This window comes from Dromaius novaehollandiae, chromosome Z, assembly GCF_036370855.1.
Source record: "Dromaius novaehollandiae isolate bDroNov1 chromosome Z, bDroNov1.hap1, whole genome shotgun sequence".
Lineage (NCBI taxonomy): Eukaryota > Metazoa > Chordata > Aves > Casuariiformes > Dromaiidae > Dromaius > Dromaius novaehollandiae.
Window position 1 is genome coordinate 45,624,152 of NC_088132.1, and position 27,951 is coordinate 45,652,102.

Consider the following 27,951-nt stretch of genomic DNA (forward strand, 5'->3'; position numbering starts at 1 on the left):
AAAAAATATGGATAGAGAATGATGGAGTCCAAAAATCATAGATGTTAGAGGAGAATGTAGAAGAGAAGAAAAAAAATGCAGAAGTGAAGAACAAGGTGGGGCTGGGAAATGGGAAGCTAAGAAACCAGGAAACCGAAGTATGTTATTTTTTGTAGAAATTAGTTTGTTGTATGACATTGCTATGGCCTTTCTCACAAAATGAGTCAGTCTTTGTAGAGAGAGAAAAATAGAGTGGATCAGCCAGCTGCATTCTAAAGACATGGTAAGAAAAGCTGGTATAAAAATCACAGCATTGCTCTGAGAAGAACTGCTAACTTAGAAGGATCTTTGACCTGTAAGGGAAGTGTGTTGGGAAGAAGTGCTGTATGATGCTAGAGGAAATGCACTTGAAAAGAACTCTTCAACAGTCTTCTCTCTCCTTCTCATTCTCTTTCCCTTCCTCCCCAAGCTAGAAGAAAGCAGTTCCCGTAGCTTTTTTAGGGTTTTTTTTCTTTTTAGTGGAGGTTTTATTAGGGATCAGGTAGCTAAAACAGGCATACATGTTCCATAAAAATAACATAGGAACTTGGTACTCCTTGCTTGTCTGAGAGATTAATGGCGGTGATAGTTTTCTATCAGGTGTTATTCTCATACATTTTGTTGCATTATCCTTTCTCCCACATCGCTGTTCCCTAAGAGCTTTGGATTCTCCCAAAGTTGTTTGAAGCTTCTAAGCACTTTTCTTTTCCTCTAGATCAAAGGAGAGGAATATATTTAAATTTTAGGATCTCTGACTCTACAAAAAATACATCATAGTATTTGCAAGGGATATTTATCAATGGAATGATAGTTTTGAGACATACCTATGTGGTCTCACTCTCTTCAGGACCTCTTACTGGATTAAATATTTTCAGGAAAAGGATCCTTCAAAGGGGATCAGGGACCAGGGAATCAACAATTTAAGGAAGTGTTTAAGGATGTCATCTAGGGTAAAGGAAAGCTTTCAAAAGAGTACTGAATAGAAATGAAAGAGCTTTACCACCCTATGATTCGTGCTTCAGTGAAAGCTTCTCCTGCTTTAAGGCAGTGGTTCAAAGAGGTTCCATTCCCCTACTCCCTGATGGTACCATAGATTTGATCTTTCTACAGTTTTTATTCTATGTATTTAGTTTACATATATCCTTAGTGTGGTAAGACTGCCACCGTAAACTTGCATTTACCTATTTATCTTCCACTGCCTGCAGCTTTTTTTCAGTATCTGTATCACTTTTTGGTACCTACTGGCTTGTGTACCAACTTACTATTAATAAATGCTCCATTTACTTCAGTTCTTTCATCATGACTGTAGTAGAGTTTATATGTAAGCTCCTAAATTGAAACATTTTATCAGTATCTCAAAATATGCTCTATATGCTTATTTAGGCTTCTGCCTTCACAAGGGCCATTTTTATATTGACAAGAGTGTGTATGTTTTGTCATCTCAAATATTGTTTTGGTCTTTTTAACAATGGGAACCTAGAGATTCCTTATTAAAAGAAAAATTTAACGAAATGTTTTAATGAAAAGATTCAGATATGGCTAACTAATTAAGCACCTATCCTGCCATTATTTTTACACAAGTCACTGTAATTTTTGGATACATTACCTATTTTATAGAGTTTGATTGATGCACTTTTTTTTCTGATTTTATGCTTCAGAGAAGACTGCAGGGAACAGCTACTGTTTCTGAATATCTAATAACTATCTTTACTATTTATTCATCAGTCAAGTACCTTGTAGAGTTTGATACAGATCTTTATGAATCATTCTTATTTGCCCATATGCTTACTTATTTTACGAGAAGACTGACTTATATATCAGCATTCAAACACTTCTTTTATTGATTTTTGATGATATAGAATTTTGCTGGAATCGGATTCTTTTTCACAGGAATGAAGTTCACATTTTAAAGCATTCTATTCTGTTACAAGCATTTTCAAACTGATGTTATTTTGTGGGCCGTAATGTCTATTATACATGACAGTTCATAGTATAGACTTTATTGTAATTAATCAGGATAATACTGTCTCTTCTAAAACAACTAAAATTTCTAGAAAGAAGTTAGTCAAATGGTTTCATTGCCATTTGTACAGAATATCAAACAAGTTATTCTGCATTCTTCCTGGTATACTGCAATGATAGTTAATATTCTGTATGCCTCTTTGTGAATAGGATTGTTGCTGTCTGTGATGTTAAAAGCTTGATAGATCATGTGGGTTATATTAGTTGATATGTTGCAGATGGTTACCCATAATCCCCAAACATCAGGGTAATCTGTGTTGACAGAATCTCCAGTGTAGACACTACTGCCTGTTCAAACTTCTCATTCATTCCTATGTAATACACTACCTTTCAACAATAATTGTAAACCTTTTGTACATGTATGAATACACACAATATTTAGAGGCACTCAAGTAGTAAGAGTGGTTAGTTTCGATCACACAGGAGGAATGGTTCAGCTCAGTAACGGCGAGAATTCTTACCCTTGCAATAAAGTGGTAGGCTAAATCATAATTCAGAACAAAAATCAAAAGTCTCAGCTCTTCGTCATTAGGCAGGTAATGCTATCAGAAAATACTTAACAAACTTTATCACATACTGACCTTTTCTCTTTGAGAGTAAACACTTCTACTAAAAAGGAAAAATTGCTTAAGTGCAAATAAAGGTCCTACTTCACAGCTGCATGAGGATAAAAAGGAATTGGACAGGCTGTTGTTTGGGGTGCAAACATTCAAACTTAGTTTCGCTGTTCCATAGATAACTTCCCTTTCCATTGTAAGCATTCAAAGTGTTTATAACTCCACAAACAATTTTTGAGCAGTGCCACTGTTTTCCTTCACTCCCTTAAATACAGGATTATTTCTGAGGTATAAAATGTTTATGATAGTATTTCTGTTTACATGGTTAATCACATATACATTATATTTCAATACAGTGCAGCACTTTTTCAAAAAATAGTGAGTACATTCAGACCACAGAACACTAAAATCTGAAATTTCCCCCTTGTGGGAATGTCTGATATTTTAACAATACCTTAATTCAAAACAGGACTAAAAGCTAAACTTCTGGTAATATTCTATGACATGGGAGTTCAAAAGACATTTTAAGAAAATTCTAGAACAACTTCAAGCATAATACTGAATTTTATTCTATTTTTCCAGTCAATGGTATATGTTTATATACTTCACAATATTTCAATGAAAACTACCAACAACCTCCAACTGGCACGTACCAGTTCCCCTAGCTGACTTTCCCTTGCTTGAGGAAGAGTTCTTGAGGGGACTGGTGGGTTGAAGTTACTTTAGGTGCCTTTCAGGTAAAAAGTAGGAAAAAAACTAATTTCTAAGTAAGTAGCACAGCCTTAGGGACCTTCAGAATCACAGTTGTGTGTGCAGCTTGGCAGGAGCTCAGACAGAAGGTCACGCATAGGCAAAAAATGCATAAAGACTTGTTTTCTCAATAAATTTTCAGTATTTTGGCACTGACCAGTCCAAACAAATCACTGACTGTCTCTCTTGTTCAGGACTATTATTTATAAATGAACAGCTGTTTTCTGTAAGATTCTACATTTCGGATGAAAAGATTAATAAACCTATATAAACTACTTGATATTAGAATAACCTTGTCTATTTTCATTCTATTTCATTATTCAGAGATGTCTGTTTATTAAGATAATCAAGGGAAGTGATCTTTGAATAGTTCCTCAAGTAAAACTACTGCATAGGCTTCTTTCTGGCCTTACTGAATAAAGGGGAATTAATACGCAGACCTGTCAAACCCAGGAAAAGATAAAACTATGTAGTAGAAGAGCAGACACTTGTCTTGTTTAGAGATAACGTTTTAAGAAGGAGAGAGATACCATTTTCAACTTCTAGTTTATTATGAAATAAATAGCTCTGGTTACCATGATACAGCATGAAAATGTGCCTCATGGACCACGTATCACAGCCATGGCAATATTTTAAGTAGGTTCTCCTTGAGTTTGTCCAGAAGTGTCAATAATTCTTTTTAGTAAAAAATTTTATAAATTACGATGGTGGAATTTTTGAATTAACTGACAAAATATTTCTGAGAATTCAATGCATATTCTTCTTTTTCATGTTTGCATTAGTCTTCTTTTCATTGTAGTTTATCTGCACTGCACAGTCTTATTTTCTAGACAGTATTAGGTATGCTAGGCACCCACACTGGCACAGTTAATTACAATATCCCTGAGACCAGAATTTCCTAAAAATAAAAAAGGTAACTTTAAGCATCACCTTGCTGAGGTCATCACCCAAAAAGCAATACAAAAACCAGTCACTTATTTGTCGGAAGGGTTTGCCAATTTTGAAATCAGTGTTATTTTACCAAAAAATTTGTGCTAGTTGAAAACAGTGGTTTTGGACTGCACTTTCTAAAAGGACAAACCGAATAAAGGTTAAGACAAGAGTCTTAACACAACTTTCGTTATTAGAATTTTTTTCTGTAAGTATGGGGATTAAACATATGTAGGACATGCAAGTTCATTGAAACTAGACATGGCTGACACAGAGAAAGAGTTAGAGAAAGGAGATAAACATTGACAAATTTAACCCTGATGTGACAAGTGGGTGGTAACAGCTTTCCTTCCTTTTCCCCTAAATTTGATTCCTGTAGTTAGGGAATGCTTTTAGTTATACCAGGTCTGTCATTAGCCCTCTTACTCACTCTCTCTGTGTCAGAGTCCACTTTCACAGCTTTTCCCTGTGGGGTCAGGGTATCCAAGAAAACCACAGAGCTCCACAGCCAACAAGGAACACTGCAGAAAATGAAGATGGTGCAGTCAAAGAGCCCACAGGGAGGTTAAACTCCCCCTAGTTTTACCCTTGTGCCATCCTTGGTACTAGTGCCATCCATCGGAAGTAGCAGTGTTTGCTGTTCAGTAGATTATGAAGGAATGGGCTGTAGTTCCTAGCATGTATGGCAGGAGGCCATCTCTCTCTGCATCTTGAGAAACCCTGCATTCTTTGATGGGTAGAGAGCTGATAAGCAGCTTCAAAGGACCTTAGAGAAGGTGAGTTACATTTATTTTAAGCCACTGTGGAGAAAGAGATTTAAAATTTATTTCAATTGTCACACAGTACATCAGTCAGTAATCCCAACTGTTGCCACTAGTAAAGGCAGAAAGACTTGGAATTGCAAGGTGTTTCAGTGATTCAGCAGCAAATCCTACCGCTTCATAAAAATTAAGCAAATATTGGCTTTGCAATTGCATGGGCACAGAAGAACAACTGGGAACTAGTGTTGCAATATTACTTCCATAAAATCTAAATCTGCTCTTTCATAGAAAAACTCAAGTGTTGGGGACCAAGATAGAATGATGCTGTGTAAGACAGCAGAGAATCTCTAAGGCAGAAAGTAATGATGTGGTAACTATGATTTGTGGCCACAATGTGTACACGTGAGTTGCCAGTGATCATGTGCCTTCTTGCCTACGTGCCAGCAGTCACGGTGTGCCTTCCTGCCTACGTGCCAGCAGCTGCGGTGGGCCTGTCCTGCTGGACTGTCCTGCCCGCCTGCCAGACATCAGAAGACCTCTTCCTACCTATCACAAGATGCCACAATGCCAAGGAGATACCTGGAGGAGTGGCTGAGCTTGACTGCTATATAACCAGCCATTGTGTTTTCAATATAGGATCTTTTGCACTACCCTACCTGAGGTCCGTGTTGTCATATGCCACACTCAAGCACCAAATTGAAGGGTTTGAAGTCTATTTAAGAATAGTTTAGTGGTCTCCCATGAAATGGAAATTACATACTGACCCAGAGCATATACAGATAAGCTATGATACATATAAAATCCAGCTGAGAGTGAGCAATGACTTTGGGACATTAATTCTGGTATTTATTAGATGTAAGTAGCTAGACATTCATGACAAGAACATTAAACCACTCAGTATTCATTTGTTTGTACCTCTGGAAAGGAGATGAAATTGTTTACATCTCAATAGTCTTACCTTCCACTGACATTCACATATCTACGCTATATAAACAGAACTGGAATCTAGCTTCCCACTTTCCTCCTACTGCCACTCTTTGGTTGGAAATTGTATTAGTAAATGTGTAGTAAATGTATAGTAAATTAGTAAATTATGACAGCAAGAGAAGAGACAGAAACTGAACTTTTAGGTATCACTGGAAGCAGCAGGGGTCTGCTTATGGAAGTCATCAGAGTAGTAATGCTAATGGTAAAGTTGTCTCTTGTTTGTGCTATACGGTCAACATGAAACATGAACTTAAGCAGTGTAAGGAGGCAGTAATGGAAGGGAGGTTCCTCTCATTTAAGGAGAAGAAAGTAAGTGGCCAGGACAATCCTCTCTTTATCCAATGCAGGCTTCAACATCTGATAGCAGAATAGACTTTCTTATCTTGTTTCCCTGCTTCAGTGCAGAAGCTTACCGTTCACTGAACCTACACATACAGATCGTGATCCAGGACTATATGCACTCTTGCAGACATATAACCTCTTTTTAGCTGCTGTAATAAGCATGGCCAAAGCCCTAATGCACAAATTTAGCTGTAGTAGCTGTCTCTTTAAAAAAGAAAAAGCCTATAAATTTGCTAATAGAAGACACAGTCTATTGCTTGCATGCAATTCTTCTACTCTGACTTTAACCTAACAAATTTTAGAAGGAACAGAGGAATTTAATTTCCTTTAAATTTTTTTTAAAAAACACAACTAATAGAATTGTCTGGCCCTTGCTTCCAACAATTGTTGGTACTAATTGTTATGGCAATGTAACAACGGATCATTACACAGAAATTAATCTGCTATATATTAATATATGGAAGTCAGGGTCTTTGCTATAAAATGTTTCCTGAGAAACAATGAAGGAAATGCCTCATATCTAAGAACCTAAAATAATTAAGTGATCTCAAGAATAATACATAGATTTGAATTTCAAAATCTATATTTTTGTTGTTTTCTGGATTACTTTAGAGAAATAAAGTAATTCATTTTTATAAATATGTCCTCATCCATTGAGGGTATTTATACATTACCCAAAAGAGCTTTGGTATTTATGGAGCCAGTCAATGCCTGTTGACATTGATATTCAGAAACAGAAGTTTAATGCAACTTATTATTCAAACCTTTGTAGGGTCTGTCAAGGGCAGTCGTCCCTTCTTTTCAAGCACATCCATATAGCAACAATTAGCGTAACAAACATGGATGGAAGGATAAAAACATCTCTAATATGCTCAGATAGTCACATAGATCAGTCGTGTGCAATTAAATGTTTCTAAATTGTTTTAACATTTTAAAAATTAATTTCTCCTCTCCTATACCAATGAGTGTGTTATATTATCTATCTCCACTTGCTATGTCACAGGGATACATTAGTTTTTCAAAAATATCACAAGGAATGTTACAAACTGAAAAAAATCTCCCCTACAGCTTCTATAGAAACCCCAGTCTGAAAGTAATGCTATTAAAACACATGAGATATTAAAGGGGTTGACCGTGAGATGAAAAATATGTATTGTAGATAGTAACTGAAAACTGGATCACACAAATTCACTTCTAACACCATTTCATACAGTAACACTTTACCTGCTCCTTTTGCACTGCAAGCCAGAAGTACTGGCTCTGTCCAACATGCCAAAAATCTTAACATTTTGCAAAAAGTTAAACTATTTTCTCAGGTCATCAGCTACACTATGAGTTCCTAATGATCCACCAAAGAATTAATGCAGATGTAAATGAGGCAGAAGTGGCAGAAAAATTTATGTTACACCCATATAGGAATAGCACAATGGGAGGGATTAATGAAGTGAATTGAACCTTCAATTACATCCCACTTGGTAACAACAAGATCATCTTTAGGGTGCACTGGTCTACACAAATGTTTTACAGAATTATGTCTCATACGATTATTAATCTTGGAGGCATAAGGCAAAAGGATTGCCTCACAAATATATTTTGGCCATTTGTTATTTTTTTCAGTCTAATACTGTAGTTAACATGATCCAACACTGTGACTAGCAAAGCTACTCCAGCGTCAAAGCAGAGGAAATGAATTATTTTTCTGGTATCCCTACTGGTTACCACCTGCTAGTTTAAGCACCCTGGAAAATAAACGTCCCTGGTAACTACAAAAGCTGGTGGATTTGATTAAAAGATAAAGGATTCCACACAGAAGACAGAAATTTTCAGGAAAAAAATGCAACCATTTGGAAGCTACTTCTTGGAACTGGCTTCCTAAAGCTTCCTTATAATCAGTTAGAATAAATGGCAATAAATAAAACCATGCACTTTCTCCTTAAAATCAGTGCAACTGCTATAAGAGTTTGCTATATGCAAGCATTGTGTACTTTTTAAATGTTTTCTGTATATTCTATCTTGTGGTGCGCAAATTCCATTAGTTTGTTATAAAACAACTGAAGATGCTAATGGTAATAAAGGATACTAGATGAACTAACAAAACAGGTTAGAATACTTGTTATCTCAAAATTGAAACTGATCACCAAATTACCTGAATTATTATTTTTTCTGATGATTTTAATTTTCTCCTCCTTTCTTCCTCTTTTGCTGTCCTGTGCTCAGTTAGGATAAGAAGTGAAATGTTCCAAGTATTTTAACAGAGTAATTGCTGTATTTTGACTAGACTCAAAGATGATAAACTGGAAAGTTTGGACTTCTATATCTGTAAGTTTTAATTATAGGAAAAGCCATAAGAGTTTGAGGCAAATTGACTGAAATTTCTCCAGTTATTTCCATGAACTGGGAATGGAATTTTTTTGAATCCTAATTTGAAATTAATATTTTAACTTTCTCAGGTCTGTGAATCTTTAATTATTTTCATTATAGGCTGATATATTGACTACTCTTCCTATCTTTCTTCAGAATGAGAGACTCCTTTATTCCATATAAGCAATAAGTGAATATAAATTGATAACTGTACTTTATGCTTTGATGCCTAAAAGAAGGATTCTAGCTGAACCATCAAGCTGGATCATAAATTTACTCAGTTGTTTTGCCTGCCAGGCTTTAGCGATTCATGGTTGAGATGGTTCCTGATACACTCTCAAGAACTTATTCATTCTTAAAGTTTGTTTCCTCCATTATCTTAGTCAAGATAGGCTAACCAGGAAAAAAAAAGTGCTGGTTTAGAAAACCCCAGGTTTATATACATATATAAGAACATCAGGCTTCTGTATGTCTTTATACATGTATACAAACCTGATATGTTATACATGTGTACGCTACTGAATCATTAATTAAATTCAAATAATATTACACAAAGAAGGGTTATAAGTAACCTGAGATGTTAAAACAGCCAATAACAATGTAAGTTTACATTGTAGCTTGCAATAAAAATTAAAAAAATGTAAATCAAAATGATTTCTTTTTGTTTTAATCTTTTCTTAAGGATATTAAGATCTCTTCTTAAGAAAAAAGATGGTTTATTATTAATACAAACATAGCTAGAAAGAAATTAGCCCAAATACATGCTCAGGCACAGTAGGTAGAATGCATCTCTGCCCCCCAAAATTGACGGTCTAAATAAGTAACACAAAAAGTAGGAGGTGAAGCAGACATAGAGAAGGGAATGACTTATTTGAGGCCATACAATAAATCAGTGTTAAGAAAAGAGAGTATATACAGAGTTCGAGTTTTGACTAGTGGACCACACTGCTGCCAAGTCAAATTCAGAGCTCTTGTTCGCAGTTTGACATTATTTGCTTCATATATGAACCATCAAGTTAATCGTAAATTTACGGCAAGCAAAACATGTATTTGCTTCATATATGCAAATCTTTCCTTCATATATTGCAAATCGCTTCATATACAATTTTCACCTTTTCCTAATAATTTATCCATAGTTCTACTTGTTCTCTGCCCTCTAAACAGATCCAGAGAAAAAAGTTTAAAAAAACCTGCCATTTTCAGGAAGTATGCAATCCTCTTTCACTGTTGCAGCATGACTACTGCAGCTTAATGAAAATAGCATGTCCGAAAGTTTCTTCCCATTCTTACCTTTCTTTCTTATGCAGCAAATTAATTTAATGGGGAAGAAGAAGGAGAGGAAAATATGACAAAATAGCATCACAGCTGTTTTATGTATCCCTCTCTTACCACCTTACTTGACCCTTAAAAAAGAAGACAGAGTAGCCACTATATAGAAAAGTTAATAAAGTGCACATTTGAAAAGGAATAAAAGTTAATATGTTTATGTTCTGTACAGCCATAATAATCAAGCTAGCAGTAAAGAACAGACCATCAAACTAGGATATTATGGTAGGTTACACATCCATATACTGACCTACTAACAAAGCATCCACATATCTGCACAATCTCCGTTTCTAACACAATTCTGACAGAACTCTTTTTTGTCTGCCTTTTAGGTACTCAGTGTCAAGCTAGATCTGTAAGAACTCAAATATAATCAAATAATATTTAAAATATAGGTATCCACTACAACTTGTTAAAAAAGAAAGTAAGTGAGGTTAAAGCATGCATCAATCTCTGTACAGGCATTTGCTGAGCAGCTTACAAAATCGGGGAGCAGATGTAATTACATGGCCCTCCTGACATAAGGTTCATCTCCTAATTGTTGTTCAGCTGAAGCTTTAAATCTCTGAAGTTTGATTTTGGAATTAACGCAAAATGTTTTTATACTTTTTTCTCAATTTTGGAAGGCAAGGAAGATGTGTTAGTCATATGACGTAGGGTTCCATGAGCCTGTCTCCCAGCGCAAGCAAATGGGGCGGAACCCACAGTGCTGGGTCATAACTGGAAATTGGATAGTGAGGAAGAGGGAACTCACCCCATTACAACACTCACAATTACTGAGATTAATGTTTACAGTTGTTCATATATATTTATTTCTTCTCCCATTCTTTCCAAAATAGAAAAACAAAATTCTGTCCATGTTTGGAATGGTAAGATTAAATAAGCAGTGATTTTTTTTGCCTTTTTTTAAGTCCTTTCCATAGATTCTGAAGAGAATTTGTTTCTAGACAGGAGCTTCATGTAAAGATACAAACACTCCTCTCTTCTTGACTGTCATTCTAAACCACAAATTCTTTAATCACTTCCAGGAAATTAAAAAAAAAAAAAAGAAAAGAGACTCAGCTTCCTAGAGCAGAGGCTTGTAGCAACTTCAGGACGAAGAATCTGGAAAAATACTTATATTGTAAAGAAGCACTGGTTCTAAGATACAGCCTTTTGCAAAGTTTTGTATTGTTTATTTTAGACTACCCCTTCTTAATGCATAATTTATTCGTATGTTTCATCGTTAAGGCACCTTATTCTTCCTACAGGTTTTACAGGGAGCTTGAAGCCTGACTTAGAGCTTAGGATTCCACTAGAGTGGCAAAACACCTGAGAATGACTGCAGCAATTCCCTGCTGAATATAACTCACTGCATATGAGTTTTCCACTAGTGCTTCTAACTTTTATTAGAAGCAAGTCCTTCATGGTATTTAACAAGCTGGCTTTCCTTCTAGAGGACAGATGCTGCATGGTCAGTGGAGTTGCTAGCTAGGGACTTTCTATGGTTAATGAAAGCAAAAGTGCAAAGGTGACCTGGTAGCAATGGAGGTGTAACATGCTTCCAGTAAAAACCAGTAAAGATGAAAAAGCTCACCCCTCTTAACCACTTCTTTAGAAGATAGAAGATGACCTTGTCATGATTCCACTTGCAAAACGTTTTATAGCGTCCAGTAAAGGGTATGAAAATCTTTTAAATTCTAATCTGTATTGACATTCTAGATCTGTATATCATACTATATCACAGGCCCACTGCAGAATCATGGTTTGTGTAACTGCAGGTATAGACAGTATTTGCCTATTAATTTGTGTAACTACGCAGAAAGAGTTACTTGGAAGTTCACTCATAAATACTTAAAAGGCTTCCGGTAGCAAAAGCACAGAAAAGAATAAGGTGCTTTTCAAAATGAAGCTTTCTAATAAGGATGTACTATATAGGGCATTTATAAATGGAATTTTCCATGCACCTCACTTGCAGACTAATCAAGAAAAGATGCGGTAACAGGGTGATATAAAAAATGCCTACTTTCCTCTTCTGATGTCATTCCACTTGTAAATGGTTTGCTACATTTTTTCTAGACTTTAAGAAATGTGTCAATTTTACTTGTCTAGATAGAAAAGCATCAGATTGCTACACCAGCCCCAAAAGTGTATTTGCATGTTGTTCTTTTTCAGGGATAAAACGCATACTGCACAGACTATGGGTTTTCATATGGAAATTACAGATTTGTTTTTCTCACTCCTCCCTGTAACACTTCTCACATAATAATTATTTTTTATACAGAGAAGAAATTTGCTTAAACTGGAAAACTTTGAAGGGGAACAAAGTATCTTCCTGACTTGTGATGGTCCCAGAGTAATATATTATCCAGTAGCGGACAGTAAGGGACTCTGACAATGCTAGCGTTTTGGAACACTCAGAAAGCTCACGATTTATGCAAAAAGACTTGTTTCAGCTCTCAAACTATGTACACTCGGGAAGTGTATATTTCTAGCATGTGGGGGGAAAAAGCCTATCAAAAAGTCAAGTTAGAAACAAAGACAAGTTCTATATTGTTTTCATTGTGGAGTGATTGGGAGGTGATCTAAGTCATGTAACTGATACACAAATGAGGTAAAATAGACCATTAAAGTTGGACGGATTCAATCACAATCATCACTTTATGTGAGCACTATTGCAGAAACAGAAATCAAGCTCTTGACAAGACAAGAGTAAAGTTGAATTCCCTTGACTTCTTGGGTCAGTTACTGCATACTTTTGTTGCAGGATAGTTTCCTGTTTATGGTGTTTAAAAATTCAAATCATCTAATGAACCCAAAATTCTAACTATGAAGCAGCTCACACTTTATTGCCTCTGATCTGCGAAAATAGTACTCCCATTGGAGAAGACATTTCTGCTGCATTCCTTCTTAAATGCTGTCACGGTTGATCGGAGATAATAAAAAAGTATTTACCGTACTATATGCTCTCCATTAAGATAGAACTTTCCTATTTGGAAAGTATTGAGCATCAGTGAGTTCAACTGCAATTCAGGACTGTACTTTTTAAAACCATCTTTGTTACCTACTTGGGAAAGTGTACTCCTTGTTGTCTGTTTTTTATGTAACACTTGCACACAAGCTTTGAATTTTATTCTGAGAATTGATTTTTTTTTTTTATACCAAGACCATTTATATCCCTGAGATAACACAGAAGTACTTCTACTGCTGTATTTTTTTTCACCAAAGCAAAGCTAATAAATGTGAAATCCTCTCTCCACACTCAAGATATCAAGGTAAGGCGGATACGTTTGAAAAATTGCTCTAATACATCAGAAAATATAAAAATCAATAAGCTATAAAAGCTAAAAAGCTTCTTCAATTTTGTCCCCTTATTGCTCAGTGTAGGTGGCCAGGGCACTGAGAACAGTCCAAGGTTGCAAAAAAGCTATCATACATCTAGATGTGCATGGTGAAGAATATATGAAACCCCTATGTAAGTCTGAATGCACACCTGAAAAACAGAAGGGGGCCAGGCATGGCCTTCAAGTTCTTGCTCATTTGATGGAAGACCTGAAAGTGTGCTTGAGAGATTCTGCAGCCATAGCTGTGGTTCATGTCATCTCTGCGCGAAGATGAAATAAACCCTTTAAGAGTGATTTCTAGTTTTTTCCTTGTATCTTTTTGGGCAGTGTAACTTCCACTTTTTATTGGCTGTTTATTCAGAAATTAAGGGCATAAACCTGCCTTACACTGCCCAGAAAGATTTTTGAAAGCCAGTATGTTACTTTCTGTATGTATTTCTTTCCAAAGGACAAATACATTCAGTTTCAAGCTATCTGCATTTTGAAAGCTGAAATCAGAAAATTTAAAATCAAAATGTAAATCATGCAGCTTCTTTCATCTCCCTCCACATACCTGCACACAAATCCACTTCCAGATGAAGGGTGCGGCCCTTCCATATGCTGGTGGCTGCACCACAAGAGGGCTTCAGTACTGCTGCTGGACTAATTTAGCAGCCTGAAAGCCATAAGAATAGATCAAGAAGCTTTTCCAAAGTGATTTTTTTTAAAATTAATGATTATATAAAAGAGGAAATAATAAATCAGAAGGTTGCCAAATAGAACATTTTTAACTGAGAACCACCACTGAGTTTTGGCCAGAATCTTTTATAACAAGATTCACATGCTGCAGCAAAGGTGTCTATATGAAAAATGTGAAGGGACCAGCAATAAGTGCTGGCTGTTTAGAGTGGTCTCTCGATTTTACTGACCTCATTTCCTGCAGTAGCCATTCAGCTGCTTTAGTTCTCTCAATGTTCATGTTTCCAATACAACCTTATATCACATGAGAATCAGCCAATAAAGTCTTCCCCTGCATTTCCCCTTCTTTTCTTCCCTGTCTTTAAAGTGAAGTCACAGTAAGGAAGCCGGGTACAGGCACAGTGACTTGTATTTAAAAATTTATTTCCATTACACAGAGATATTATTCCATGGAGTTTAGAATAAACTCCTCTGAAATTCCCCAAGACTGATTTTCTCTTATACCTTGAGATCTCGTTGGGGAATATTCTTGTGACCGAAAGCAAATGAGTCACTGCCATTCTATCAAAAGCAAACTCATTTTGGTCAAATCACTCAACTACTGAAAAATCTCTGCCTTCACCCTGGAGGTGAGGAGTTATGCTCAAGTATGCTTTATGCTATTTATTATACACTGAGAAAATGCTGTCCTGTCATTCTTTCTCATACCGGTTCAGCTAAAATTCCTACTAACTTTTCAAAGTAGAACAAAGCCTGTACCAAAAAGTTACACAGTGTTCCAAAGAAGCTACATAGTGTTCCAAAGAAGCACAGACAGCTATATACAAAACACCCCATATATGGAAGGAACTCAGGTCTTCAGATCATGTTAGCATTTGGCAAAACATACACAAATGAGCATTAGACTAGGCTTGCTCTGGATGACAGCAATGACAAGACTTCCTTTGGTCTCCCAAGGTACGGATTTAGACATCTGGGATGCATGTCATTGAAAGACTGCACAGACGTAAATCACTTCTTCATGTTCTGCCTGCAGATTCAGGGACACAGAATTTGAATACAGCCTTCAGCAAAGGTCCCAATATTGTACTGGACTTTGTGACTGAATAATTCAATAGATTTAAGGGACTGCATTACTTACATTTAAGAAATAGAGAATACAGGCAACTTCAGCCACTACTCTATATTTATATGAAAAATCCTAAATGACATTTTAAACAAACGGACAATCAAAGATACGGAAGTAAAATGAAAAAAGGAATAAAACACAACATTGACTTACCATATGAACACTATAATATACACTGCTGTTAATGCCAGATTATTTAATTAAGGACAATGCTAGCAAAGGAAAAACGTACTATGAACTAAGCATTAATAAGCCTAGGATGGAAACCAGCAGTACAGTGAGGCTCCGGGATTCTATTCTGAAGAGTATTGGAGGAAAAAAAAAGAAAGGCTTGATTTGTTTCTGAAAAGGACTGTATTGTTAAGTTCCTCTGAAAGCAAGGGGCAGATCTGATGATCCAAGTGATTCTCCCCCAGTTTGGTCTTCTGTTCCCAAAACGCTGGCTGATACGGATTTCCTGTTACTGTTTTTAACTGGGAGGAAAATATTAACTTTAAAACATTAACCCAAACCCTTCATATCATATAGAGAAAATTTGCCTTTTCTTTCATAAGATGTGCAGGCATTTCTGCTACATCAGCTTTTCCTAGCAAAGCCAAAAGTTTAATTTTATAATTATAGATTATATAAACTGCCAGAAGAACTACATCTGTCATGAAACAGAGCTTTCATCTCGTTGTGAAACAGGAAACCTGACAAATTGTAGGTGTCAATATTGAGCTGTGAACAAAGTCCACAGAAGTCAGGGATTATTTTCAATTGATTGTTTACAGTAACAGTGTAAATGGATGAGATACATTTATATTGCATACTTGTACATAATTTCCTGTCCAAATCAAGCTGACAGCAATTCTGAAATGTAGAATTATTAGAATGTGTTTTCATTTGTAACAGACCAAGCAGTATGTTTTTAGAAATATGAAATAAAATCTGTTAATTCAAGGCACAGGGTGAAGTCAGCCTTCTCATGCTTCTGATTGCAGTTATGTCTCTGAAGAAACAAAGTGTGGTTTTCCCGAAGAAAAATAGTCTAATGGACCTACTGAACTGCCCCTTGTGCTTATAGCAGCTCTCAGTATTCCCTCTGACAAGAGATGGGAAATAGGAATTGAATTATGAAGCAAGTTACTGATCACCACTCCTCTATACACAGAGGCTCTTTTAAAACTCTTCTGGACCAGGAACCTAGACTTTATTCCTAACTTTGAAAGGTGAGGGGAAGAGAGCAGAAATTTTGCTTTCCATGCAAGGCTAACTGAGTCTGGGATTACTTTTGGCCATGTCTCTATGGAATATTTCACACAGACAAAACCACGAACTGGAATTTCAAAAGATTTTGTTTAATAGATGTTTTCCTAAGCTCTTTTATACATATTCAGCAAAGTTCCCCCCCTCAATTTAGTAGTCGCAAAGGTAGGCATTTATCTGCCAAAGCAGTGCACTACACAGACGTATCAAATATGAATAATATGTTTACTTTCTCTATTTTGACATCATGTGTGACTTTTAAAGTATCATTTTATTATCAACTTTAAACTTAAAATCACTTGTCAGAAAACAAGGTATTAATTTCTTAAAATAAGACAGATGCTGTCCTAAGTTTTTAAACTTTTAGTAAAAATATATCCGTGTTTTAAACAGTAGTAACATTTTCTAAACACTCTAGTACCTAGAAGAGCAAAATCATCTCATATGTCACTGATAGGTGGTGCATATCCTGCATTTTTATTGCTTTTTTTAATTTAATGGTTCTCAGCTCCATATACTGTCAACTTTTTCCTACAGTCCCAAGTTTCAAGGTCTGATAAAGGTCAAGTTTATACAAAGGGCCAAGTAACGGGCACAAACATGATTAGACTATATGATGAACAAATGACTAAGCAATCCAACACTGATCATTTCTTTTTTCCTAAATCTCCAGGCATTTTACAGGGGATGTGGGAAAATATCCTGACAAGATTTATAAAAGCAGATCTCAGCTAAGCAATGACTCATTCCCAGAACTGGATTCAAAAGAATATGTACTCTGACAGTAAATGACTATTAGAAACCTAAAATAAGGTAGCTATGTAATATTAATGTCCTGCAAAATACACTGCAGGGTGCTGTAGTTCTCACTTATTGTTATATTTAAAATTGATGAAAACTTATCATAGAAAACAAAAAAGACAGTAATTGCGTTTATTCCTGTAAGAAATGGTCCTTCTTGCAGCAGCTAAACAAAGTCAGTAGAAATTCAGTACAATTCATTTAAGATGGTTTTTAAAGGTTAACTGCAAAGGCAAAACAGATGTACTTATGCTTTTTACTGCTGCTTTATGCTCTACAAAGGTGGTTGTGTTTTTTTTTTTTTTTTGTTTGTTTGCTTTTTCTGGTGAATTTTTGCCTTGGAAACGTAAGTTATTGACTTCTCAGTTATTTGCAGGGAAACCTATGGAGAACAAAGCACTCATATGCCATCACAGTGGCCAGAAACGTGACCTGCATTTCCAGCATTCATTAATTGAAGAATAAAAAGGCAGACTCAATGAAGGGTTATGAAAACTACAATTCTAACTTCAGCCTTATTCTTTGAAACTTTATCTTCCTAGATACTTCTGTTTATTAGTCATCCTACCTCTAGAAGCCTGTTACATCTGTATGATCTTTGTAGCAAAGACATGTAAAAGGTATAATCACCTACCCTCTGGAGAAGCTGAGAGCAAACAGTTTCCCAAACTCAGTCTCCTGGTGTCCTACACTTATCCAGAAATATAACATTTCCAGACCTGCATTCCTTCCATCTTTGTGATAATTGGTTTCCCAAAGGAAGATGGATTAATTCAAGTAGATCAATTTAGGAAAATACATTGGGTTTTACTGTGCTACAATCTGAATGAAGTAGCTTTTGGCCCAGCTGAATTGGCAGCACTTACACACAACGCTTTGTGGAATAAACATCATACTTCAGCTTATGTAGAAGTTTTGCCAAAAGGAAGCTGGCTGACTACAGGTATTTTATGCAAGATTATTCAAAAACATAAAAATAAGGCATTTTAGGGGGCATTCAACGCAGGAGCTGATCTTCACATATTCACTATTTGCTGACACTGATCAAAATGCCGCTTTTTGAGTCTTGAGCAGTATGGAGAGTTTATATAATATCATGCCTGTTATACTAAAAAAAAAATAATTTACTATAGTGATATAGTAACGTAAAGTAAAGCATCTCTCTCTCTCTTTTGTTTTTTAAGACCTCATTTTTTCTTCTTCTTTCTTTTTGGTGGCCTCCCTATAAAAAGTGAACAGAACTAAAAGGAGTAACAGATAACTCTGGGTATGCTGAAATATAAATGTGGTCATTAACTTGTTGACTTAGAATCCCTTCTACTTCAGGAAAATGACTAGAAGCCCTTATTATGGAAGTAAAGAACAGAATATAAAGCAAAGACTGCAGCTTTTTTCAGAAAGAACGAGCATGACTTTCTATGAAATTTCCATGTATTTTTCAGTAGAAACTCAGCCTTTCCATCAAAAGACCATACACTGAAGCTGATGAATGATCTTGAAATATTCCCAGTCAAGGAAAATATTGAAGAACTTCCTTAAGGAAGTCAATTTACTTTTGCTGTACTGTTTGGTTTAGGATGATATTTCATAGGTTTTGTTATTCTAGAGGTCTGTTTTTCAAAAGGAACTTGGTATAATCAGAACAAAATCAATAACCTTCTGTGTATTTACTTGTGTGCACATTTCCATATGAAAAATTTGCAATTACACATACAAGTAACTTTTTTTATAAGACTGATAGACTTTACATAGTTTGAACACAGTTGCCCCCTTTGAAAACAAACATGCTCATTTGTGCCTACACAGAATACAGTTACACAGTCTGGGAAGACATATCCATCAAGATGGTATGGAATTCTCTATAAAATCCATGCTAAATTTTAGCATTCTTGCCAGATTCCAGTTTTAATATCAGCATTGTGCTTGTCTAAGTTCCTTTGCAATTTCAGATGGATAAAGTGTTTGGTTAGATTCAGCAATCCCTAATACCTTTTTTCATACTAAGAAACAATTTATTATGCATTATTGGCAAGGCGATTACTTCAGAGGAAGGGGCTATTCAGTGAAGATAAAGATATCAGAAATTAGACCATGCTCCACGGTTAAAGTCTGGTCTTAATAGGAGACTGTGGTATCCATGCAGATGAGAGACTTTATATATATGCAAGATAAACTTCTTAACCCAGAATGTGAAAATAGTTCCTAATTCTGTGGACTTTTTTCCATGTCCTAATGTAATGGCGACATAGAGGTTTTGAAACTCTCTTTAGAGTTGGTATTGAAGAAGGATCTCCTTCATCTTAACCATTTTAGGAAAGACATACAATGCAATGTAAGATAATCAAATAAACCAGTACTGAATTGTTATTTTCATTATTAAGTACTTCTAACCAAAGATGGATATATATCACTTTGAAGTTTGAAGCACAGCTCACTATGAAGCAAGCCTTTATTTATTTGCTTAACTGATACAGAAGGCTTCTGACTGCATTCTGAAGAAATGGGAAAGATAAATCTTTTTCATATCTTTGTTTTTTAAACATAGTTACATTTCTGAGCTTGCTAAGCTATGTTGAATGTGTACAATATCAGTTGGCTAGTCTTCAATCAGAAAAATAACCCCAAACAGAAATATTTCCATGATCTTCCTCTGTACAATTTGCATATTGAATTCTCATCAGTATAATGCAACAATTGATTGTGTTGAAGTTGTCCATGAAAGACAAAGATAATATTGATGAAAAAACACAAAATATCTTCACAGTCCATAGTATCAATTGCAGATTGAATGAAAACAAATTTGAATAGAAATGTTAATTATATGCATAAAGAGAGCTGAGATGCAAACAGTTAATTAGCCACAAAGGGAAATTAAAACTAATTTCCTAACTGGTATTTACTATCTGGCAATATTTTTATTAAACAAAAAAAATTCTGGTTTGTCATAGCAGGTACTTTAGAATTCAAAAGGAATGATCAAACACATAAATTGGGTTAAAAGCTGACAATCACAGAGGTCAGCACTATATCAGCAACTTTTCCAATCAATACGTTTTTTGTTAGCAATTAGCAGCTAAACTAAATCACAGCAATGCATTCTAAGGCTCATGGGAATGTGATTCCGCTTGGCCAGTGGTTTGTCTTTCATTACACTGAACTATTTTATAGAGCTGCAGCAAGGAGTTTGTGAGAATTAACAATTTCAGATGAACAATTAAAGCTTCTCAGAACCTTCATACTTACTTTGTTCACCTCTGAGCCAGAGTGTATTCATTAGATCACAACAGAGAGGAAGATTTAAAAGGAAGAAAAAGTAGAAGGAAAATACACATTTTAAGAAGGGAGATACTGAAAGCGCTCCAAGCAGGAGTAAAACAGAGTAAGAGTCAAGAAGAGATGACCACATGGGCTTGGGTATAAAAATACTGCTGAAAATAACACCTCTACGGTACATCATTTTTCAGTCTTTCGGAAGCCACGAGTGGAGCTGTGTGTGGGCTGCACATGCACCCAAGGTCCAGGCGAACACCATCATCAGGGAAAGTCAGAGGGGGAGAAGGAGAGCCTGACCTGTGCAGTCCCTTCAGTCAAACTGCAGGTAACACCATGCTAGACATGGGATGCTGGCAAATTCTTGAGACTTTAATGGAAGCATGTCAGTAGATTTATACCACCCATTTTCCTTTTATTATTATTATTATTCCTTTTTTTAAAAAATGAGGCTAAATGATGTAACAGGAAAATAATTCTAATATAGCCATGAATCAATAGGACTTTTTTTAACCTGATAAATCCTCTCAGAAAAGTAATTATACAAAAAGGTAAAGTGCTCATTTCAGTCAAGTACAGGGACCGGGAGCACTATAAAGCTGTAAGTAACTCCAAAATACCTGTATTTCACAAATATGGTGGCCTAATGAAGGAAGGCAACATTTTCAAAGAAACAGCACCAGACATATTGTTTTTCAGATGTATCCCGGGTCTGGTGGATGACCTTAAATAAATCATTTCACCTCACGTCACAGTTCATTGCCACCTCTCAAATTTATAGGAGAGGGTACTGTGTGAAACAAACTTTATTTTTATGAGCTCATGAGGTAAAAAAGAACAAACAAGCAGAAAAGGGGTTAATCCCTTCTCTGTGGACTGGCCCAAAGTGTTGATTCGCCAGTTACCTAATTCGCTAGTTCGCTGTTTCGTTAACATGGCAGTTTTAATTCGCGCGCTTATGATGGAAACCGTTACCTGAGCGGCGGCGAGGGTGCGCCCTTCCCCTGCGCTGCGTCGCGCTGGGCGCAGGAGAGTCCGGCCGGCTGGCGCCGGCGAGTCGCTCCGGAGGCTGCCGGGGGAGCCGACATCCTTGCCCCGTCCCGCCCAGCTCGGGCGTTTGGGCTGCACCGTCCCTATTGATCGCTTCGGTCACCAAGAAAGGATGTACCGAATTCCAAAGAGTGTCGGGCCTTATCGGGCAGCTGCTTCTACAGGCGCGAGGACACGAGGCAGCGCCGCGCCGGTCCGTGAGTACGTGGCGGACGTGCTGTGCCCGCCTCGCATAATGGCGCCGCGGCTCCCGCGCGGCGGGCGGGGGCCTCGGCCGTGGGTGAGGCCCGAAGCAGGGCAGGGGCCCGCGGGAACGGCCGCGACGTGCGGTGTGTCCCGTCTCTGAGCCGGGATGGGCACTTTCGCATCTATTAATGAATGCTAAATGAATGAATGGTTCCATGTGTTTGTTGTTTTTACCACCTAAAGTGTTGCTTGGGGGAAGAAATGCAATATTTTGTATTTTGCCTCGGGGGTAAGAGGAATGTTTTTATAGAAACTTACACGTGTATACATACATATATCAATACATATGTGTATATCTATATACCTATATATGCATGTTCTCTCTATACCCATGTAACGTGATGAGGGTTATATGGCATTGTACGTACAGGCTGCAATCAGAAAAACAAAATGTTGGGCTGTAATAGCAGCAGGGACAGTTTCCAGAGAGAAAAGTAATCACAAAGCCACTGAGTCATAGTGGTATATTTACACACAGCTGAACTGAACAGGAATAATCACCAGAAATTCATGACTCAACTTTACAGAGAGTGCCAGAGCTTAGAAGGTAGACCTAGGCCTTGCAAATGACATAAGGAATTTTAATAAATTTATCTGTGATGAATGCATATGGTTATGATTTGGGCTCATTCAAACAAGGCAATCTGACATAATCACATGTAAAATTACATACCTTGGAATGGGGCTTTTATGTCTTTGTAACATAGGCCTGTATCTTGAAAATTATTGACACTAAAAATGTAGAGATCAAAATGAATTGCAACTCAGTATACACACCCAGTGCAATGGCTTAGTCTATTTACTAACATTTTGATCTTCAGATAAAATGGTTATAGTAGTTAGGTATGAAGATGAGTATATGGTATTGGAGAGGCAGATACCAGAATACTACATACTGTTCTGATTTCCGTAAAGAAAGGATATGGAAAAAATTAAGAATATCAAGAGGGCCAATACGGATCTGAGAGCTGAAGGAAATAATTTTAAAGAGATTTAAAGAGCAGAGAAATTCCCTGCAGGGAAGAGAGATTCCCGCTGCAATTTTCCTTCAGGAATGCAGGGAAGGAGCAATAAATTAAATCTGGAAGGTGTAATTTCTTAACAGCAGTTCTTTAATCATTGGACCAAACCTTGAAAGCAGCACTGCATTCTGTATCCCTTAACGTTTTCTAAGCAGGATTAAGTGCTTTCTTTTGCATGTTGTAGCCAAATACAAGTTTTGGGGCTCAGCAGGAGTCACGAGATAAGTTTACAGACGTGCTAATACAAATTAAAGCAGATGATTAAATTTTTCCTTCTTTCTTTATGTCCTTTGAAGAGCTCACACCAAAAGCATTATTGTTTATCCCAATTGAACAATCATTCATAACATCCTTTTGTACTAATCTGTCTACAAATTTTTGAACATCACAGGCTTTTTAGGAAAGATTCTCAGGTCTGTTGCCTGCCCAGGACTCACCACATAAAATAACACTGTAAATAGCTGTGCCGAGCACAGACTTTTAGGTCCAGTTTCACGTATCAGAAGCCCTTCGGGAAATGTCTAAAACTCATAGTATTCTCAAAGCTAAACTACTGAACCTAATTGGACCTGATCCAGAGTAAGTTTGAAGGAAGTTTCAGAAAGAAATCTATAGGTAGACATCAGTAAATTTGACCTTGAGGAGTGTGTGGAGGTAGTTTCTGCATAGCTGTGTAGACACAGACAGGTTAGACTCTAGGTCTTTTTAAGTATTACATAGTAAAGTTTCCGAAAGGCTTCTCTGTGTGGGGGGGTTACTGTAGGATAAACCTCACAGAGGCTCTTTCCCAAGTTTATAACTGTTTTCAGCCTAGTCACAGTTGGAAGTAAAATTTAGATTGCCTAAGAATCCATCTCTGTTTTCACGAAAAGCTCTTAACTCTCTCGTTAATCTATCTCAAATGTCTTAGCTCAAGATTGTAAGAAACAATGCAAAAGCAAAAAGTGCAGGCTCGTTACTACCATAATAGGATAGTTGCAGTTATAATAGCATCCACAAAACATAATAGAATTTTGGAGGGAATACAGATATATACATGTAGAATGTATAGAAAAATATGCTAAGCTGTCAGGACTTTTGACAGCAGAAATTTAACTTTGGATAAATTCATTTTTTGTAGGCAGATCCCTCCTTTTAACAAGATAAATTGCTAGAAACAAAAATGTTCATTGAAATTTATAAGAGGTATTAGAATTCTTGACATAATACTTAACAGAGTAAAAAAAAATCACATTTAAAATACTGTAATATGGATTTGCTTAAAAAAAAATTTAAAGTTTTCCATGCCCAGTGTTTGTAACTTACTGCTTCACTACACATTTGTTTTAAAGAACAGAAGGGCAGAGAGCAGAATTGTGATTATTGCCAATAACATTTCATTTAAAAAAGAAACTATATTTTAGCTGTGAAGTTTCAGTAAAGCTTCCAGAAATATTAGGGTTTTTTTTTCTTTTCTGGTTTCTTTTAAAAGGAAAAAATCATTTGTTGTTTGTTTGCATTAAAAAGCTTTGATGAGAACTAATACCAGTATTTGATCTTACGGATTCATTTTCATCTTCTTTATGCAGCAACCTGTGTTTTCTATTGCCCCCTTATTTTAACACAATGACAGCATTGCACACAAGAAAATGCTTAAGAGTAAGACCAGATGAGTTAGCGAAAGATTCCAGAGAATGTTGTCTTAGCCTTCATTTACACACAGAAGTGTAGGAGAAATGTTAGATACTATCTCTAACATGGCTGAGGCTATGATTCTATCGGATGCCAAAATGTAGGTGTGCACTTGTACACACAATACAATATGCCAAAGGCTGAACTGTGCCTCTTAGCTGGAACCCGTGACGGGCACAGTATGAAACTAGAACTCGTAAAGTGGAGCTCTGGGAGACATTTTGTTTTGGGAAGATACCAACCATCTGTGAATATCTGGAAAAAGTCAAAATATACTTCCATCGCGCATGGTTTGGGGACAATATGCAGTATGTGTCTTCGCCACCTTTTTGCTATCCCTCCCATAGAGGAATACTCATGTATGAGTCCAGTAGATCTAGTAGATTCGAGTAGCTTGTTTAATTCATACTATTTAGCTGGTAGAGAGAATATATGAATTCAACTATGTGAATTTCAAGCAACCTGTATTACATAACCTGTGCCAGAAGTAACTAGTTGATTTCAATATCACTGTGAGGTAGTGTTGATGACTTTTTACCTCTTTTATTCAGAGAAAAAGAAAGAAAAAGGATCTTTAAGTAAGAAATGAAAAGGTAATTTTTTCCTTACTGCTTTCCATCTACAAATAACCAGGTTTTGTTTAAACACTAAGGTTTTAGGTTTTGAGTTTTCCACAAGGGAAGAAAAAGAGAAAAACAAAAATTGTTCTAATCACTTGGCTCTTCCTTAAAACAAAGCATGATTACCTAAGAGAAAAGATTAAACTGTGCTACTTCTTTGTATAAAAAGTTTTAAGGGTAAAAAAGGGAACAGAAGACTTTTTGGAAGTGTTGAAGAAACTGTTCAATGGGGCAGAATTTATAACTCAGCACTGTATGTGATGCTCCCTATTGGTAGGTCTTACACAGCTACCACTTTAGCATGCTTTTCAGGGATTTTTTCCCCAAGAGACCCAGCTGACCTACTGTAAAAATCTTGGTGTCGTAACACAGGGATTGGATTCTGTCTTGGAGATAATATGCCTGAACTATGGGCGCTGGAATATCTTTTAAGCACACCTCAGATTGTTTCTAAGGCTGATAATTACACAAAAAATAAAAGAATCCTGTTCTCTTGATCTTCCAAACACAGAGAAGTACTTCTGAAAGTCTTTGTATACAAAGTTTTGGATATATTTTACTTTTTAACTAAATCTCAGGTGGCATAGGAACACACTAACAACTTAGTTACAATCTAGCTGTTGTCACTGAAATTAAAAGCTCAAATATCTTTTAAAAATATTTCTTTTTTTTTTTTTTTCTTAGGATCTTGCAATGGGCTATACATAACCAGGCTGGGGGAACAAAAGACTCCAGCCATGGTAACCGTTTGCTACATGTGCTAATTTCCTGATATTAGTAACCAATGATCGTGTGATTGTTGCATGTTCCCAGTGTGTATAGCTAGCGAGTGCCATTTATATGACAATGCAGAGAGTATAGTACAGTAATTTTTAAATCTTCAATTCTACCTTAGGAAGCAGGCAGTGTCTTTTTCTTGTGCAAGAAAACAACTTATATCTATACTTGCTTCAAAATAGTAAGATTAGTGTAAATATCTTGATTGATTTCTTGGCCATGACACTTCCCTAAGTATGATGTAGTCTTTGCTGTTCATAATAGAAAATCACATCCTCTCTTCAATCTGAAAGGCAGAAAATAACTTGCCAGTTTGATGATCCATTCCTATGACACATTGTTTGAACAGTAATAATGCCTTTCATGACTCATGCATCCTCATTTTCCTTTAAAATGATACCTTTTCCTGTGTAAAATCACAGGTAAACATGCTTATTCGATGCCTATCAGCCTGACAATTTGTTCAGAGAGTGGAAGATTGGTTCTGAAAGTTATTGAAATCTATGCCAGTTCCTTCTTTCACTTTATATACAAAATATAAAGACTGAAACAGAATTCAGAAGATCACTATATTTCATCACACTGTCTGACAAGAGAATTACAAAGACATAGTGGAATTTTTAGTTCCAAGTGACTTTCTTTCAGAAATATAAGTGTTAGGTAAGGTTATCTAGCGCATATTGGATTTTGATCTCTTTTGAGTTCCTCTTCTGGACTGGAGATTAACACAGTATTTTCTTTAATGAAGTTGAAAGTCATATACTGTTTCTAGAGACAGCATAGCCCAGTTTTGCAAAGCAGTTTAATTTGTGCTTAATTTTAAACCTCCACACGTCCGTGCTGATTTTAGTACTTTCACTCACATATTTCAAATCAATAAATGTTTTCCTGCACCAGGCACTTACCACTTCTAATCCAGGAATATTGAATAACTAAAAACCTCAGAGTCTGACCCAAAGAATATGCAATCAGAGAAAGGAGTCCTAAATTCTAACATTTACAAATGTCATCTGTGAACTTTGCAATAGCTGCTCGCATTTGGAGAACGACATATCTTGCAACTTACATATATACACATTCAAACTTCAATAACAGAAAAGGAAAAATAATCAAATGTAATAACATCTGTATTTTTTCATATGTTGGTGTCATCTTGTTTATGTGAGCAGAAACAATAGTCAATTTAGAAAGTAATCAAAAGGAAGAGGTAAAAAAGTACAATATAGAGGCAGGAAATATCCATGCCAATTGGAGGAGGTTTTCTTCTTTGGGAATCAGCTCATTTTTATACTGGGAAAAGATGCAGAAATGATCTTACTTTGACAGAAAGTATATTTCCCTTGAAATCCAGAGGTATTGAAAAATAAACCAGATCAGAATCACTGTTTATGCTGAGTCTCATGAAAGTAGACACATTCCAATAACATTACTAATCTAAAAATATGTTTAAATAATAGCATTGATCTAAGTTCAGAGAAGAAATAATTTTGGACACAATGTTCAGAGCAAGTGGTTAGGTAACACAACACCCTATTTTCATATCATTAATGTTAATATTATGATAGTATATGGTAATATGTGTTAGTCTGTGAAGAAACAAGAAACTGTAGCACAGATAAGTTTAAAATTAGTGTAAATTTATTTAGGTAAGAAGCTGCTCAGGAAAGAATGAGATAAAGAGTTTGCTGATTAGAGCTAGGAGGTGGGTACAGACCTACAGATCAGATGCGGAAATAAGAAGAAATCCATGTACCACAATCAGGGACAATAAGGATTATCTTACTGTGAGAGACAGCATAGTTTTTAGAAAGCGATTGTTACTTACCAGAGTAGAGTTCAGATACTCTTAGAAGTAACAGTTGATGGATTTATTTGTTGAACATCCTCTAAGGCAGGAAGGGATGATTCCGTTTTACACTTGGATATAGAAATTAACGAGGTAATACCAATTTCTTACAAAATAAAGTATTTTTTTCTTTACGTAACCATGAATGGTTGGTGGTAGAAAACAATTTTAGTCTGAAGTAATCCTGAATTGATTTAATTTAAATCAAACATCAAG

At 36.2% G+C, this 27,951-nt stretch overlaps 2 long non-coding RNA genes across 3 annotated transcripts in view; one reads left to right on the plus strand and one right to left on the minus strand.

Annotated features, from left to right (window-relative positions):
- The window catches only part of LOC112995223 (uncharacterized), a 35,698-nt gene extending 13,781 nt beyond the window's left edge, over positions 1-21,917 (minus strand). For both annotated transcript variants that reach the window (XR_003262126.2, XR_010386041.1), the window contains exon 1: positions 21,479-21,917. This is a non-coding gene — a long non-coding RNA (uncharacterized LOC112995223). The remainder of the gene's footprint in view (positions 1-21,478) is intronic.
- Positions 21,646-27,578, plus strand: LOC135324784 (uncharacterized). Its single transcript, XR_010386042.1, has 3 exons — positions 21,646-21,754; positions 25,044-25,085; positions 25,797-27,578. It is a non-coding gene; the product is annotated as an uncharacterized LOC135324784 (long non-coding RNA).
- The last annotated feature ends 373 nt before the right edge of the window (positions 27,579-27,951 follow it).